Raw genomic sequence first — 14,845 nt, 5'->3', positions numbered from 1 at the left:
TTCTTTGTATTTCTTTTCTTAAATTAAAAAACACACTAATATACTTGCTGTCTCTTGACTATATAGCTTAAATTCATAATAGTACAGTTAATAAAACATTGAATTGTAATGTCCCCACTTATTTTTTTTATTCTTTGTATTTCTGTGGTAGTTAAAATGTCTCCTCTTTTAATTCTGCTTTTATTTATTTGAATCTTTATTTTCCTTACTGATCCTAGCTAAAGATTTGTCCATTTTGTTTATTTTTTCAAAAAGCCAGATGTTCATTTAATTTTTTTCTATTTCAATTATTTAAACTCTAATCTTTGTTTTCTTCCTTCTGCTAAGTTTGAACTTAGTTTCTTCTCTTTCTAGTTATTGGAGGAAGGTGTTAAGTTAGGTTGTTTAAGATTTTTCTATTTTCCTAATGTATGTACTTATTACTACAAACTTTCCTCTCAGAATTGCTTTTGAAGCATCCAGAGATTTTGTTTATGTTGAGTTTTCATTTTCATTTGTTTCAAAATATTTTTTATCTCCTTTTGATTTTTCTTTGACCAATTGGTTGTTCAGGAGTATGTTGTTTAGGTTTGTGTTCTATCCTATGATCACTCCTGGAGAATATTTTAAGTGAACTTATTAGGAATGTGCGTGCAGCTGCATGCAATGTTCTATAACTGTCTATTTGTTTCATTTTCTATCATGTATGTTTCAAATCCAATGTTTTTGTTGGTATTTCCTAGAAATAAAAACTAACAGATTTCATTAGCACTGGGAGCATGCTTCTCCCTTTGTCCTTAGGTTACATGAGAATTGGAACAGCAAAGCCGTTAAAGCACTGTCTGAGGAAATCACTGATCTGCAAATTGTGCCCATGTCTCCTCCCAAATTCTATCTCTATGCTGTTTATTATGTGTGTTTTATCTTGTGTTCACCCTAAACCTCATCGATTCACACACACACACACACTCACACACACACACACACACACACACACACACACACAATTAGTCTTCTAATTACATTAATATTAAAAAACAAAATCGCAATAAAAATATATAGACATAATTTTTTCATTTAGCTGAATTTTTAAAAAATCCAAAAGTGAAACCACTTTTTTACATCCTTCTTGGTGTATAAATTCAGGCACCTCGACCACAGTCAGATTGTAAGTCTCAGCAGGAGTTCAGAGTCAGCAGCTTACCAGGCTCTGGGAAAGAACCTCCTCTCCATGCAGGGCTCACTGGAGTGATCTGAAGACAGGAGCTGACCTCAAGGAGACAGGTAAGTGAAGAAGAGGGAGAGAAATAGGGCGAACAGAGATAGACTCAAGGACTAAAATAGAAACAAAAATTTATGGAAATAGCCATAAGGAACAGTCAGAGAAACAGCAGATTAAGACATCCTAGAACACTACATGAATCTGGCATAGACATTGCTCCAAAAAACACAAAATAAACCCAGCTCCAAATCTGGGTAAAAGGGAGTAAACTATTCAACAGACAATGAAACAATTTAGCAATCTGTATTATCAAATAAAAATACTCTAGACAAGTCATGAGACTTTTTTGACAGTGTTATGGAATATGGAATTTATGGAATTGGCGTAAAGAGACACTTGGACACTCTGAGGTTTCAGGGAAAGCCTTTATTCAAAGCAGCACTGCTGGTTCAGGTGACTCTACAATCCAGATCCTGACAACTTAGACAATGAGATTTTCTCTTTATATATTTCTGAGTTTCTTTTTTTCCTAACTACCAAGCTTTTGTAGTGGACTCTCACCCACCACCCCCCCAATTTGAGAATCAGTTAGAATGGTTAATTTAGATTGTATCCAAATGTCCATCCTAGATGGCGCCAGTGACCTCCCTCTAGTTAAGCTGTTACATCCTTGGTTTATGGCCCCTTGTAAATTGGAAGTATTTAGGTAAATAGCTCTTGCAAGACCAGATAATTAAGGAAGGGGCAGTGACTTCAGGAATGTATGTGCATTAGGGACATTGATTAGCTTAGGTCCAGAGTCCAGCTGCTAGTCTCCTACATTCTTTCACAAATGGAGTTAATTACCAGCTAGTAAGAGAGTGCAGTAGAAAGCAGGTTACTGGAACAAATTCAGATTGCTAACCCCAAAATGTCTTATGTTCCCCATCAACAGGATTATTGCAGTAAGGGAAGGAGGCTCTGGCAATGTGGAAAACAACCCAGCATAGAGCTGCAAGCACCTCACAGGCCACGGAGAAGGAACTGTCTTCACAGGAAGGACCAACAAGGTTCCGCTGGAAAGAACAGGTGAGGAGCGAGTGGGGAAATCAGGGAACGTTTTCCCCTGAGGTTTGCTGACTCTTAGGCAGGATCTATAAGGAAGGGTTGTTGGCTGGGTCACAAGGAGGGTGGGTCAAAGTTCAGGGGACTGGAGAAAGGAGGGAAGCTGAGTTAAGGTTTACTTGCACTTGCAAGCAGTTTATTGTGATTGATCAGTGTAGGCAAACAGCTCAGTTCATCTTTATTGAAGCAAAATAATAATTAAATGGTTTGAGTCTGGCCTCATTATAAGTTAAAAGGGACATGGGTGAGTCTTATCTCCAAGTCATATGGGGCAGGGTACTTCTGTGCAGTAAGCCATGTGTTGGGGGAAATCCCTAAAGTCTAAATTCAAGTTTGATTCTAAAGAACTGACCTGTAGCCTAATTCAAATTATAGCTTTAATAGGAGAAACTTACATACACGGGCAAAGCAGCTGCTTGCTCCCAGTGGTGGCTGGCAGGAAATAAATCCATACCCACCAAGGATGGGATCTCTTCTCCATAGGGGTTAACAGTAAAAGCATATGGTGGATATCATATAGGTCACCAGAAAGAACAATGCATTTCCAAGTTAACATATAACACCCACACTCTGTACCTTCATTAACCTCCTTCCTGGGGACACGACCTTTACCTTTGGGTGGCATTCCAGCTTTCTGGGTCGTCAGCAAACCTGAGGCTACAGAGAGTTAAACAGGGACAGAAGGTTAAACAGAGAATCCAACATGTTCCAGACTCTTTACTGCTGGAGACATATTATACCCTCTTCTTCCCTTCCAGCTTTGTTGAAGGTCTAATAATGAAATTGACATAAAACAGCTTAACAGGAGAAAACCAAATATAATTACAGTTATTCAGAAGCCCTCAAAACATATGAATACTCAAAGGCAGTCAGGCAATCGAGGCTCATACACCATCCTGGGCTAAGGAGAAGGGTGTAGGAGTCTGGAGCTTCAAGGGGGAGGACAGTTCACAGGACAATGAGAAGAGCAATTGTTTGGTGAAAAAATGTTTGCTATGCCATACAGATAAGTCTTTCTGATTTAAAAAAAAATTTTTTCACAAAATGATGAGAAAAGGAAATGTTTGGTTAAAAAAATGTTCGCTGTACCAGGCAGATAAAGTCTTTTTTTTATATAAAAAGTTATCTCTGGTGACAGCTCTCTTCCTACTATAGGCCCCCTATGTAAAAAAAAAAAAAAAAAAAAAAAAAAAAAAAAAAAAAATGCATTTAAGAGAGAAGTTAAAAGCTTTTTGTGAGTCTGCTGGGTCTTAATTTCCTTCATCTTAAAATAATTCACATGTATTCTGTATCCTCTCAATAGACAGGATTAAGACAACTGTGAGGTTGAGGAAGGATGGCAGAGCGTAGATTCTAAGAGAAGAAACTGAGCTAGAAAGTAGGAAGAGGAAAAAGAGTGGTTGTGTAAGGAACTAGGTTATGGACGGATTATGAGAGGCCTTGAGGGCCATGGCCAAGTAATGTGATAATATCCTAACCAATGAAGAGTTTTCAAAATTTTGTAAACAAATGATTTAAATATGAGTTTCAGGATGCAATGTCCACAATGGACCATAATAGGGAGAGAGATAACAGATTCAACAGCTTTTCATACAAATCAGTCAAATAAATAGGGCAAACCAATGCCCAATGTTCAATAAGTATCCTACAGGAACTTATTTAGGGGGAGAAATTAAAACAGGATTCCATGATATAAAAGGTGCCTCCATCACCATGTCCCCATCAGAAGAGGATGGATACCCCAAAATGGCTACAGCCAGGAAGCTTGGATGAGTTTCTGATTCAATAAGCCATTCTACACCATTAATCCAACATGTCCAAGAGCATCTCCAATACAAAGGGAATAATAACGTTACTGGACAGGGATGGGCCTGGATGGCCTGGAGCAGGTCTGCCTCAGGCCAGCCTGTAATGTGTGGGTGCTTGACTTCATATAGAAAAGATTTCACAACACGAGTCCAGGTGATTTTCAGAATATGCTTATTAAAGCTGGGGACTGTGAGACACAGGAAGAACTTAGGGTAGACGAAGCAACAGGAGAGTCCTTAGGCTGTGCAATGTTATAGTTTCCTAGAAACATGAGAAAGAAGTGAGCCAAGGCGGGCTGCTCTTAGCTCACTGGGAAGTCAGAATAAAAAGGGACCCTAAAGATAGGATCAGGGGGAAAGCCCAGGACAAATTGCAACTGCCCTATTCTCTCCTGCTTGCAAGTCTCGTGGGGACCTTTAGAATTTAGGGGGAAGGGGCATGGGCATGCTCTATAGCAGCAGCTCTTAACCTTCTTAATGCCGCGACCCTTTAATACAGTTCCTCATGTTGTGGTGACTCCCAAATATAAAATTATTTTCATTGCTACTTCATGACTGTCATTTTGCTACTGTTATGAATCGTAATGTAAATATCTGATATGCAGGATGTATTTTCGAATGACCCCTGTGAAAGGGTCGTTCGACCCCCAAAGGGGTCACGACCCACAGGTTGAGAACCGCTGCTCTAGAGTGAACCCATAGTGAATCTTTGTCCTGAGGATATTTCCTTTTCTTTCCTTCTCTTTTTCTTTTCTTTGTCCAAGAGCAAGAATCTTAGGGGAGGGTTTCAGCAGAATATTCATCAGCTTTCCAGGTGCATTCTGAATGTGCTGATGCATCAAAATGAAGATATAGGGTAGTTTGGGGTAATTCTTTGGTCTGCTTTACTGTTTTAATTTTATCTTGGGTCTGCCTGGCTTTAATGTTTTTTTGTTTGTTTGTTTTGTTTGTTTTTTTGTGTGTCTGGGTTTTTTTTGTTCCCCTAACTTCATTTGTCCTTGGATTTAGCTGGCACAAATGGCATTAATTGGGTCTCTGTTCTCTATTTCCCTGACGAGGGTGATTTAAGCTCTGTATTCCCTGGTTAGGAAGGGGGGGTATAAACCATTTGCTTTCAAGTGTCCATGATTAGGGAAGATAAGCTCTTGCGATTCATAAGCTAGTTGTTAAGTTGTTCAAATTGTTTGTCCTTGTTTAACTTTCTTGTCTCAGTTTCCCTATCCACTTGCCCAGGAATTTTCTTAGCTTCTTACTATCCTGCCCCAATAAGATCTAGGCTAGAGGACAGAGATGCAGAGGAAAGTAAAAGAAAATTTAACTTTTTTATTGTGATACTAGAGGCCTGGTGCGCAAAACTTTGTGCACTAGGGAGGGGGGTGGTGTCCCTCAGCCTGGACTTTGCCCTCTTATAGTCCGGGAGCCCTCAGTTGATGTCCTACTGATGGCTTAGCCCCCTTCCCCCTAAGCTGCAATCTGGCCTCCCTCTGCAGGAGACGACCAGGCTGATCAGGGGAAGGCACCATCACCCTGCCACTGCGCAGCTGCCCTTGGTCCTCACAGCCGAGGCTTTGTCCGGAAGGATGTCTGTCTGTCCGGTCTAATTAGCATATTATCTACACTAATAAAAGAGAAACATGGTAATTGGCGTACGACCGCTACCCTTTTCATTGGCTAATCAGCGAGATATGCAAATTAACTGTCAGCCAAGATGGCGGCCGGCAGCCAGTCAGCTTGAAACTAACATGAGGCTTGCTTGCTTCAGTGATGGAGGACTCCAACATTCCCCGCCTGCCTTGCAGGCCTCTGAGCCGGCAGTTTCAGAAACTCTGTAACAAATACTGCAGGACTTCAGCCAGCAGATTTGCAACATTGTAAGCAAAGGCCAGAAACCTACTTTCAGCCTTGGAGGCCTAAGAGCTGGAGTCAAGCCCCAAAGCTAAATCTGGCCCAGAATAAAAAAAGAAAAAAGAAAAAAAGGAGCAGTTGGGAGCTTCAGTCACCCCCAGCCTGAAAACAGCCCTCAGCCCTCACCCAGGCTGGCCAGGCACCCCAGTGGGGACCCCCACCCTGATCCAGGACACCCTTCAGGGCAAACCAGCCGGCCCCACCCATGCACCAGGCCTCTACCCTATATAGTAAAAGGGTAATATGCCTCCCAGCACCGGGATCAGCGGGACAGGGGGCAGCGCTCAAACCCCCTGATCGCCCTGCGGCTCTGTGTGTGACAGGGGGCAGGGCCACAACCTCCCTATCCACCCTGCTCTGTTTGTGACAGGGGAAGGCGCCCCAACCTCCTGATCAGCCCTGCTCTGTGCCTGATAGGGGGGGAGCTCCCCAATCCCCCAACCCCCCACGGGCCCTGCTCTGTGTGTGACAGGGTAGAGCCATAACCTCCCCATCGGCCCTGCCCTGAGTGTGAGAGTGGCGGCGCCCCAACCCCCTGATTTGCCCTGCTCTGTGGGTGATAGAGGGCGGTGCCCCAACCCCCTGATGGGCCCTGCTCTGTGTGTGACGGGGGCAGCGCCCAAACCCCCTGATTGGCCCTGCTCTGTGCGTGACAGGGTACAGAGCCCCAACCCCCCTGATGGGCCCTGCTCTGAGTGACAGGGGGCAGTGCCCCAACCCCCTGATTGGCCCTGCTCTGTGCGTGACAGGGTACAGAGCCCCAACCCCCCTGATGGGCCCTGCTCTGAGTGACAGGGGGCAGTGCCCCAACCCCCTGATTGGCCCTGCTCTGTGCATGACAGGGGGTGGCGCCGCAACCTCCCCATCGATTCTGCCTTGAGTGTGACAGGGAGTGGTGCCCCAACCCCCCAATCGGCCCTACCCTGAGCCCAACCAGGGGCTGCACCTAGGGATTGGGCCTGCCCTCTGCCACCTGGGAGCAGGCCTAAGCCAGCAGGTCGTTATCTCCCGAGGGGTCCCAGACTGCGAGAGGGCAGAGGGCGGGCTGAGGGACCACCCCTCCCCCCCGAGTGCACAAATTTTTGTGCACTGGGCCTCTAGTGTTTTTATAATTATAGATAATTGACATATAACATTGTTAGTTTCTGCTGTACAATATAGTGATTTTACATATTTATGTAACAAAATGATCACCACAATGTCTACTTAATATCCTTCACCACACATAGGGTCACTTCTCCTTTAGGGACCAGAAAAAGACACAAGAATGGAATTACAGTCTTAATTTGAAGGTAAAAATATGTGAGAAAGGTCTGACCATATGACTTCTCCATTCTCTAGAACAGGGGTCCTCAAACTTTTAAAACAGGGGGTCAGTTCACTCTCCCTCAGACTGTTGGAGGGCCGGACTATAGTTTAAAAAATAATATGAACAAATTCCTATGTACACTGCACATATCTTATTTTGAAGTATAAAAACAAAACGGGAACAAATACAGTATTTGTATTTGCATGTGGCCCGTGGGCCGTAATTTGAGGACCCCTGCTCTAGAATTAGAAGTGGGGTCACCAAAGTGGAGAGGAGCCTCAACTAATACTGTTTCATATCACCTTTCCTCCTGTCCTAGCCCCTCTCTATGCTTCAGGATTGTGGGTTCATAGGATCCTCTCAGACATTTCCTTAATTATTTCCCTATCCCCATTGTCAAGCAAAGTGCCTGCATTTAGAAGATCAATGAGTGTGAGCCAATTGATTGAGAGTTATGATGATGTCATATCTAATTGTAAGGACAGAGGAGAGAGAAGAGTCAAACATGACTGTTTGGGGCCTGAGACACTAGTAAGATGGAGATAGGATGAGTGTGTTAGAGAATAAAAAGAAGAGGTTTGGAAAGAAGGTGGGTGAATTTGGGATGCACTTATTTTATCCCACCGCATGGCCCCTGCTGGTGAGAACCACATCTCTGTCTGAGGCTTGCACTGAAGGGATTTCATTCTCTTGGGCCTCCAGGGATTGAACTTTTTCTTTACTCGCCTCAATGATCCAAACACACCCTCCAAGCACTTGGATGCTCCTGGTCCAAGGTCCAGTTCAGTTCCTTTCTGTCCTCATAACAATGCCTCATGCTTCAACTGCAGCCTGGGAATTTACTACTAATCACTAGATACACAAGGACAAAAATACACACTGGGAAGAGAAAAATTATTCTCCTGCTATCTGACTTCAGAATACTTCAGGTAAAGTCCCAGAGTCTCACTAGTCTGAAAGCAAATTAGAATATGGGGTTACACTGGTTTCAGGAATGTCATGTCTAGGGTGAGCAGATACACCATATAAATCAGCTCTATGTCCCCCCACTGAAAGGTCTCATAGAACAAGGTATCATGTGAGTTCCTCTATCTGACTGAAAATACAAGTTTTTATAATTTTATGTTAATCCCATGGAGAAATAACTTATGCACAATCAAATTCATCCATTTAAAGTATACATTTTGATGAATTTTGCCTACCTAAAACCATCAAAACATTGAAATCATTCCCATAGTTAAGATAGAAAATATTTTCATCATTCCAAAAAATGCCTAGTGCCTTTTGCTATATATGCCTCCCTCTGTCCATCCCCAGGCAATCCCTGCTATGCTTTTTGTTACTATAAATTAGTTTGTACTTCATAAAAATGAAAGAATACACTCACATATTATTTTTTTGATGGCTTTTTTCACTCGGAAGGATAATTTTTAAATTCAACCACATTGTCGCATGTATAAGCAGTTATCCACTTTTATTGTTGAGTAGTATTTTAATGTATAGCATATTTTACTTATTTGTTTACCTATTGATGGGCATTTAGGGAATTTCCAGTTTGGACTATTATGGGGAAAAGCTGCTATTAACATCTACTCACAATCTTTGTCTGACATATATTTTTCTTTTTCATTGGTAGATGCCTGGAAGTGATATATCTAAGTTATATGGCAGGTGCATATTTAACTTTTTAATAAATTGTCAAACTCCTTTTAAAGTGGTTACCAGCAACAGTGTATGAGATTTTTAGTGGGTCTACATCCTCCCTGACATTTGATATTGCCAGTCTTTTCAATGTAAGCTGTCCTAAGGAGTTATCTCATTACAGTTTTAGATTGTGTTTCCATGGTGACTATGCTGACCATCTTTTCATGTGCATGTCAACCACTTAATATCTTCTTTTATGAATTGTCAGTTCAAAGTTTTTTCACATTTTGTATTGCATTCTCTTACATTTTAGAACCACAGCAGTGTTTATATAATCGGAATAAGAGTCCTTTTCCAGATATAAGCATTACAAATATTTTATTTTATTCTTTAGTTTGGCTTTTAATTATCAGTTGTGTGTGTGTTTTTTTCAATTGTTGACACTATTACAGATGTCCTCCATTTTCACCTCCTTTGGCCACCTCTACCCAGGACACACCACCCGTACCCTGGCCTTCACCACTCTGTTGTCTGTGTCCACAGACTATGCATATATATTCTGGCTACTACCTTCCCTGTCTTTTATGCAGTTCCTACCTTCACTCCCATCCCCTCTGGCCTCTGTTAGACTCTTTCATGTATCCATGCCTCTGATTCTTTTTTGGTCATCTGTTTAATTTGTTCATTAGATTCCACATATTTGTGAGATCATATGGTATTTGTCTTTATCTACCTGATTTATTTCACTTAGCATAATAAGCTCCAGGTCCATCTATGCTATCTGAAAGGGTAAGAAATCCTTCTCTTTTACTGCTGCATAGTATTCCATTGTGTAAATATACTACAGTTTTTTTGTCCACACATCTGCTGATGGGCACTTGGGCTGTTTCCAAATCTTAGCTATGTATGTTAATAAAAGGGTGATATGCTAATTAGACTGGACATCTTCTGGACGACCTTCCTGACAAAGCTGGGCCTGGGTGAAGCCACCCACTCGTAGTCCCGGGCACCAGTGCCTACAACTGAGGCCTGGGAGAGAGAGTAAAGTCACCTGCACCGTGGTTGCAGGTGCCAGCAGCTGTGGCCCTGGCAAAGCCAGCTGCCCAAGGTCCCCTGCGACTGTGGTCAGCCTGGGCAAAGCTGGCCCATGTCCCAGGTGCCTGCGGCTGGCTGGAGGAGGGAATCCTGGCTCCTGGGTGTGGGGCCTAGGCAGAGGCGGTTAGGAGCAATCAGACTGGCAAGGGAGCAGTTAGGGTAGATGAGGCAGGCAGGCAGAGGGGTTAAGGTTGATCAGGCAGGCAGGCAGGCGAGCAGTTAGGAGCCAGTGGTCCTGGATTGCAAGAGTCATGTCCGACTGCCAGTTTAGGCCTGACTCTTGTGAACCAGCAGTCGGACATTCCCTGAGGCGTCCCAGATTGGAGAGGGTGCAGGCTTGGCTGAGGGTCCCCACTCCTGTGCACGAATTTCATGCACTGAGCTTCTAGTTGTAAATAATGCTGCTATCTTCCCTATCATACATTATTTCTAATTGGTGATTCAGGATTTTTTGGACCTATTCCTAAAAGTGGAATCTTTGGGTCAAATGGCAGTTCAAGTTTTTAGTTTTTGCAGAAAACTCCATACTGTTTTCCATAGTGGCTGCACAAGTGTGCATGCCCACCAGAAGTGTACTAAGGTTCCCCTTTTCTTCACATTCTTGATAGCACTTGTTGTTTGTTGATATGTTGATGGTAGCCATTCTGGCAGGTGTGAAGTGATACCTCATTGTCATTTTAATTTGCATCTCTCTGATGATTAGTGACAATAAGCACTTTTTCATGTCTCTTTGGAGAAGTGTCTATTTAGGTCCTTTGTCTGTTGTTTAATTGTATTCTTTATCTTCCTTTTGTTGAGTTAAATGAGTTCTATATATATTTTGGAAATTAACCCCTTATCCAATGTTATCATTGGCAAATATGTCTTCCATACAGTGGGTTCCCTTTATATTTTGAAGATGGTTTCTTTGCTGTTCAAACATAAACACTTGTTTATGTTTTCCTTTGTTTCTCTTGCTCTAGGAGATGTTTCTGAAAATTCTGCTATGTGAGATGTCTAAGATTTTGCTGCCTATGTTTTCTTCTAAGATTTTTATGGTTTCACAACTGACATTAAAGTATTTTATTCATTTTGAGTTTATTCTTGTGTATGGTGTAAGATATTAATTCAATTTCACTTTTTTATATGTACCTGCCAGATTTTCCCAATACCATTATTTTAAGGGACTGTCTTTACTCCATTGCATGTTCTTGCCTCCTTTGTTAAATATTAATTACCATAATGATGTGGGTCGATTGCGTTTTTTGTTCTGTTCCATTGATCCATATGCCTATGTTTTTTATTGTTTCAGGTCTTATATTCAAGTCTCTTTTGAGTTAATTTGTGTGTATGGTATCAGATAGTGGTCTCATTTCATTCTTTTACATGTGGTTTATAGTTTTCCCAACAGAATTTATTGAAGGAAATTCAATTGTATGTTTTTGGCTTCTTTGTCAAAAATGGATTGCCCAAATCAATCAATATGATATACCACATTAACAAAACAAAAGATAAAAAATCACATGATCACATCAATCTGTGCAGAAATAGCATTTGACAAAATACAACATCCATTTATGATTAAAACACTCAATAAAATGTTATAGAAGAAAAGTGCCTTAACATAATAAAGGTCATATATGACAAACCCTCAGCTAATACCATACTCAATGATGAAAAACTAAAATCTCTTTCTCTAATATCAGGAGCAAGACAAGCATGCCCACTCTCACGAATAGTATTCAACATAGTAATCATAGAGAAATCAGGCAAGAAAAAGAAATAAAAGGCATCCACATTTGGAATAAAGAAGTAAACCTGTCACTGTTTGCAGATGGCATGATTCTGTATCTAGAGAACCCTAAAGACTCCACCAAAAGACTATTGGAAACAATAAAGAAATACAGTAATGCTATGGCAGCCAAACTTATTTTTTTCACTCCCACATTTTCTTCATTAAATGTCTTTTTAGAATAATGGTGCTGTTGTCTTTAATGTAATTGACCACTTCACTCAATTTATAAAATGAAATTTGTTGTATTTTTAAAAAATGACAGTTCCTTGGCAATAAGCTATATTTTCCATCTCAGAATCTCTGTGAGTGGGGTTGGAAATCCCACATTTGTAAGATATCCTCAGGTTATAATTTTCTATAATAATGAAAGCATACTATGCTAATTAGACTGGACAACCAAACGACCTTCTGAATGTTATTCCGATCGTTCATGATGTTCTTCCAGATGAAGCCGTGACAGTGGGGGCCAAGGCAGAGGCAGTTAGGGGCGATCAGGCAGGCAGGTGAGCAGTTAGGGGCATCAGGCAGGCAGGCAGAGTGGTTAGGGGTGATCAGGCAGGCAAGTGGAGGTGGTTATGGGTAATCAGGCTAGCAGGCAGAGGCGGTTAGGGGTGATCAGACAGGCAGGCGGTGGTGGTTAGGGGCAATCAGGTAGGCAGGCAAGCAGTTATCAGTGGTTCTCAACCTGTGGGTTGCGACCTCTTTGGCGGTCGAATGACCCTTTAACAGGGGTCGCCTAAGACCATCCTGCATATCAGATATTTACATTCTGACTCATAACAGTAGCAACGTTACAGTTATGAAGTAGCAACGAAAATAATTTTATGGTTGGGTCACAACATGAGGAACTATATTTAAAGAGCCAGAAGGTTGAGAACCACTGAGTTAGAGGCAATCAGGCAGGCAGGCGAGTGGTTAGGGGCAATGAGGCAGGCAGGCAGATTGGTTAAGGGTGATCAGGCAGGCAGGCAGGCAAGTGGTTAGGAGCCAGCGGTCCCAGATTGAGAGACGGATGTCTGACTGCCAGTTTAGGCCTGATCCCGCAGGGATTCCTATGGGATCAGACCTAAATTACGAGTCAGACATCCCCTGATGGGTCCCAGATTGTGAGAGGGTGCAGGCCGAGCTGAGGAACCCCCCTCACCCCCATGCACAAATTTTGTGCATTGAGCCTCTGGTGTAAAATAAAGACTGAGAACAACCACTATGAAGTATTAACTCATACTGTAACCGGACAACCACGGGGTCCAGGCTACCTGTCACTACTTCAGCCAATTAAGCAGAAACAGGGTTGAATCATATATAAGCATTTATTTCAATAATGTCTGCATTATGTGAGAGTGGCAGGTCATCACAAAAATCTGCTCTGCACCCCACCATAAGCCAGCTGCTTATATTGGGTAGAAGGACAATATTCCATGGGAAAATAGGAATTACAGGTATGGAAAAGTGGGCATGGGATAATCATTACAGGTTAAAAAAAATGAAGGCTGGGGGGAGGGGAGGGGAGAGACAGAGAGTGGGTGCCTCTGGGCACCCTGGGCACCCTGTGACCAGATTACAGGTAATAGGGGCTGAGGGTTGTAAAGAGCAGGGGCCTCTAGGACTGGGTGCAATGAGGTTGAAAATCTTTCCATAATGATAGGCAGTTTTCAGAAGGAGGACAGACTGCATTCGATGTTAGCTCTCATATCGCAGGGCATACAACTCTCAATGAGGTTAGAATGTGCTTTCTCTAATCAGAACAGAACCATCATGGTTAACAGAGCATGATTCATATTTCTTATAATTGTAGCTGGTCCCCAATGTATTCTATTTCTGACCCTAACAACACGTTTAATTTAAATTGGCTTAAACTCAAATCTAGGTATATCAGGCAGAAGAGTGAAGACACTACAATAGTCAACACCTCCATTAATTTGCTACAATTTTTCTTTCTTTGAATGAATCACTGCCTGCTGTGAATCTATCTCCATAATTTGGCAGTCAAATAGAATAAAACTATATGATATGCTAGGAGGAAAAAACATTGTGTAAGTCTTGCAAACATTCTAAAGTATGGGTAAATAATCTACCTCCAGCACACAAGTCATTCTCTATAGATAACAGTAAAGTTCATAAGAATTAAGGGCCCTTTGTTGTGTTGCCTCTTCCTTCTTTTTACCACCTACTTATCTACTTCTTCGTTTACACAACCCCAGCACCTTCTCTGAGGCCCACAAGACTACAAAGAATGGCATATTGGTGTTGGAAACTATCAGAACAAGTGCCTGTTACACAGATCTTAGATAAACACACTATTAAATGTATTTATCTTAGAGAATCCTATCTAATAAAAGAGAAAAATGGTAATTGGCATACGACGATACCCTTTTCATTGGCTAATCAGGGCTATATGCAAATTAACTGCCAACTAAGACTGGCAGTTAACTGCCAACATAGGTGCAATGCTGGGAGGCGAAAGGGGAAGGAGGGAAGAAGCTGCCTGCCGCTGACTGCAATTGGAAACCCAGGTGGCAGCCAAGAGCCAGAGAACCGAGCTGCCTTTGCTCGGAGAAGCCAGGCCTCCTTTGCCGGCTTCTGTGATAAGAGAACCTGGCCGCTTTTGCCGGCCCTGGGCCAGTAATGGGAGAAGCTGGGTGGGGCAGGGAAGAGGCGGATGTCTGCCTGGCTTCTCAGATCACTGATCACCAGTGATGGGAGAACACCCAGAGGCGGGGCCAGAGGCCAGGCTGCATAGCTGCCTGGGGACACCATCTGGACCCCAGGGGCGACGCAGCCAGGCCCCAGAAGGAGACCCAGGCGCTGGGGCTGTTTTTGCCGCTGGGGCACGCAATCCGGTGCCCAGGCTGAGGAGACCCAGGGCCCGGGGCTGCGTCGCAGCTGGGGCACGCCATCCGGTCCAGGGGAGATACAGTCAGGCCCCAGAAGGAGACCCAGGCACCAGGGCTGTATCGCTGCTGGGGCACACGATCCAGTACCTGGGCTGAGGAGACCCAGAAGGA

General features: G+C 42.8%; 1 protein-coding gene and 1 pseudogene across 1 annotated transcript in view; both read left to right on the top strand.

Moving 5' to 3' along the window:
- Nucleotides 1-1,085: 1,085 nt before the first annotated feature.
- The window catches only part of LOC132240923 (interferon-induced very large GTPase 1-like), a 42,433-nt gene continuing 28,673 nt past the window's right edge, over nucleotides 1,086-14,845 (top strand). The window contains exon 1 of the mRNA XM_059708773.1: nucleotides 1,086-1,263. The gene's annotated coding sequence lies outside the window, so the exon portion shown is untranslated. The remainder of the gene's footprint in view (nucleotides 1,264-14,845) is intronic.
- Nucleotides 2,202-14,845, top strand: part of LOC132240921 (interferon-induced very large GTPase 1-like) — a 126,706-nt pseudogene continuing 114,062 nt past the window's right edge.

This window comes from Myotis daubentonii, chromosome 9, assembly GCF_963259705.1.
Source record: "Myotis daubentonii chromosome 9, mMyoDau2.1, whole genome shotgun sequence".
NCBI classification, from domain to species: Eukaryota; Metazoa; Chordata; class Mammalia; order Chiroptera; family Vespertilionidae; genus Myotis; species Myotis daubentonii.
Note: the sequence above shows the minus strand (reverse complement) of the source record. Positions and strands in the feature narration are given on the sequence as shown.